At 43.3% G+C, this 3,712-nt stretch overlaps 1 non-coding gene across 1 annotated transcript; it reads right to left on the bottom strand.

The window, feature by feature from the left end:
• Window positions 1-2,880: 2,880 nt before the first annotated feature.
• LOC142435471 (small nucleolar RNA SNORA48) lies at window positions 2,881-3,024 on the bottom strand. The gene has a single exon (XR_012781521.1). It is a non-coding gene; the product is annotated as a small nucleolar RNA SNORA48 (small nucleolar RNA).
• Between the last annotated feature and the right edge of the window lie 688 nt (window positions 3,025-3,712).

Raw genomic sequence — 3,712 nt, 5'->3', positions numbered from 1 at the left:
ATTTTGAACTTTATTTGAAGTTGAAATGGGCTTAGACTTTGGGGGGGTGGATGCTGGGATGTTGTAATTATATTTTACGTGTAAGATGCACACGACTCTTTCGGGGCCAGAGGGAAGCCTGTGTGGGCTGAATAATGGACCTCAGAAGATAGCCACGGGGTGATCCTTTTGCAGCTGTGATTAGATTAAGTATGTTGAGATTATTCTGGACTATCAATCACATGTGTCCTTGTAAGAGGGAGGCAGTTGTTGTTAGGTGCCATGGAGTTGATTCTGACTCATAGTAACCCTTTCCACACATAAGGAAACACTGCCCTGTCCTGCGCCGCCCACACAGATATTCTTATGCTTGAGGACATCCTGGCAGCCATTGTGTCCAGCCGTCTTGAAAAGGGACTTCCTCTTTTTCCCTCCTCCGCTACTGTACCGAGCATGCTGTGCTTTCCCGGGGCCTGGTCTCTTCTGACAACATGTCCAGGTGAGACGAAGTCTCGCCATCCTTGCTTCCTTTTTTTTTTTTTTTGGAATTGATTCTCCCCTTTAAACTTTTGTAATCATAGATACATAATTTAGTGTGCACTTTCATAAAATATGCATGGCATTTTTCCTATAAAGAGGTATAAAAGCAGACCTCATCAATTAATGAACCCTTATACTCGATGGTTCGATGGACCCAGTGTGCAATCAGAAACCCCTACAACATGAACTAGCTGGGACTTTGGGGTCTTAACTAATCATTAAACATGACCTTATAAGCAGGACGATCCTGGGGGCCAATGGAAGAGCTTTGCAGAGCTGCCCACCAAGGACATAGAGTCAAACTGAAACAAGAAACACTCTGCTTAGTTATGGTCGAAGTTTTGTTCTTCTAGCTCTTCAAGTTACTAGACCAAGAATGGAGAAGGAGAGGGGCCGATCTGTAAGTGTGGGGAAATGAGGGGGGCCGATCTGTAAGTGTGGCAAAACGAGGGGGGCCGATCTGTAAGTGTGGGGGAACCAGGGGGGCCGATCTGTAAGTGCAGACCACGGCAAAGCATAGAGGGAACTGTTCTGACCCGGTCACCCTGTGTACAACAGAACAATGGCCTGGTCCCACAGCATTCTTAGAATGTTCCGTTGTTTGAGCCCATTGTTGCAGCCATGGTGACCCTTCCTGTCTTCCCAGGACTTCCTCCTTCTTCATGCCTCTCAGCTTTACCAGGCAGGCTGTCCTTCTCCAGAGTCTCGCCTCTCCTCAAAATATGGCCAAAGCATGTAAGGCAAAGTCTTGCCATCCTTGCCTCTAAGGAGCACCCTGGCCGTACTGTTTCTGTGGCAGATCCATTTGTGAAGCTTGTGTCATCTGCACGTCGAAGGCGGTTCATAAATCTTAGATATTAATGCAGCATTCTTCTTCATATAATCCAGCTTCAGTAATCATTGGCTCATCATGCAGATTGAATAAAAATGGTGCAAGGACACACGCCTGACACACCGCTTTCCTGATTTTAAACTATGCAAGAAAGATTCCCTTGTTCTGTTCACACAACTGCTCTTGACCCATGTGCAGGTCCTTACGGGAGTACAATTCTGTGTTCTGGAATTCCCATTCTTGTCAAGGCTACCCATAGTTTGCTATGATTCACACATAGTCAAGAACACACAAGTAAACACCTTTTGGGTGTCCTTTGCCTTCAGCCAAGATCCATCTGATGTGAGCAGTGATAGCCCCTGTCCCCTGTGCTCCTCTGAATCTGGCTTGAACCCCAGGAAGCTCCCTGTCAACGAACAATGTACCCTTGCTCCCCTTGGACAAGGAGCCAGGCCCTTGTGATGGAGAAAAATTCCCAGTGTACCCTTCTTGATCTTGTTCTCATGAGTGAAGTTTCCAATCTTTTAAAAAGTCTTTGTAATAAGACCCTCTGATCATCCTGTGTCATTTGAGAAAATCTGAGGTTGCCCCATTCCATCCTTGCTTCTAAAGAGCATTCTGCTTGTACTTCTTCCAAAATATATTTGTTCTTTTGGCAGTCCATAGTACTTTTAATTCTTTGCCAGCACAGTAATTCAGATGTATTGATTCTTTTTCAGTTTTCCTTATCCATTGCTCAGTTTTCACATGCCTATGAGGTATTTGAAAATGCCATGACTTGGATCAGGCACACCTTAGTCCTCAAAGTGACAGCCTTGTTTTTCAATACTTTAAAGGGGTCTTTTGCAGCGGATTGACCTAATGCCACACATTCTTTGATCTTTTGACTGCTACTTGCATGAGCATTGATTGTGGATCCAAACAAAATTAAATCCTTGACAACTTCTGCCTTTTCTCCAGTCACCATAATGTTACCTATTGGCTCATTAACAAGGGTTTCAAGCCCTCTTCACTTTCAGCAAGCAAGGTTGTGTCATCTGCATATCATGGGTTGTTAATAAGTCATTCTCCAATCCTGATGCCATATTCTTCCTCACGTGCTTCAGCTTCTCTGATAGGAGGGAGGCAGACGGAGAACATATAGGCAGGAAAGAAGGCATATAGGCAGAAGTGTCATGGAAGCAGAGACTGGAGTATATGGTAACCAGCCCAGGAATGTTGGCAGCCATTGGAAGCTACAAGGCGCAAAGGTCACGTTCTCGCCTAGAGCCTTCAGAATGAGTGTGGCCCTTCCAACATCTTCATCTCAGTCCAATGAAGCACATTTAGAACTCTGGCCTCCAGAATTGTGAGAGAACAATTTTCTACTGTTTTCAGCCACTAAGAGTGTGATAAGAGGTTACAGCCGTCACAGAAAACAAATTTATTTATTTATTATTTTTGTTGTTTGTTTGCTTTTGTTTTTATTTATTCATTTTAAAATCATTTTATTGGGGGGGGTTCTTACAAATCTTTTTTTTTTTAATTTTCTATGTGCCCTAGGCATGAAACAGCTCTGTCCACGATCTAGGCATCAAGGTAGGATGAACAAAGGGCTGCCAGTCTGCTCTGCCCCTGACTCATATAAGAGCACCACCACCAATCAGGTGTCTCTTTGCCCACAGCCAGGGGTTGGTTCTTACAAATCTTATGACAATCCATCATTCAATTGCATTAAGCACACTTGTACATATGTTGCCATGAACATTTTCAAAACATTTTCTTTCTACTTGAGCCCTTGGTATCAGCTCCTCTTTATTCCCCTCCCTCCCCCACCTTCCTTATATTTATTTTCTGTTGTTCTATATTCACTCCATACTCACTGACATTAAGTCATTTCTGACTGTTTTTATTTCACACCCGGTAGCTTCTCTTTAGTGTAGGTCCTTGTCCAAGAAGCGAGCCCTAGCAGGTACAGTAAAAAATTAACATGTCTGAGTTGTCCAGATCCTGCACTTTCTAAGGAAAGTTTGTTACTTTCTCTGGCTCCTGGGAGATGGCCTTTAAGCCCTTGGAATAGCCTGATTGTTAAAGAGTATCTTTGTTATAAAGTCACAGTAATTAAAATACCATGTTCAGGTATAAAAGACGCATGTAGACTTATACAATAGGATTAAGACTCCAGGAGTAGGTCCATATATCTATGGTCAACTGATTTTGATAAAGGTACTGAGTAAGAGCACCCTCAATTTAGCTTAGGTTTCTGTATTAGGCAGGGTTGACTAGAGAAACAAATCCAGTGACACTCAGATATGTGTAAGAGAGAGCATTATATCAAGAAGTAGTTATATATCAGGAAAACATCCCATCCCATTCCAGATC

This window comes from Tenrec ecaudatus, chromosome X (genome assembly GCF_050624435.1).
Source record: "Tenrec ecaudatus isolate mTenEca1 chromosome X, mTenEca1.hap1, whole genome shotgun sequence".
NCBI classification, from domain to species: domain Eukaryota; kingdom Metazoa; phylum Chordata; class Mammalia; order Afrosoricida; family Tenrecidae; genus Tenrec; species Tenrec ecaudatus.
The sequence above is the reverse complement of the archived record's forward strand: the minus strand, read 5'-3'. Positions and strand labels throughout refer to the sequence as shown.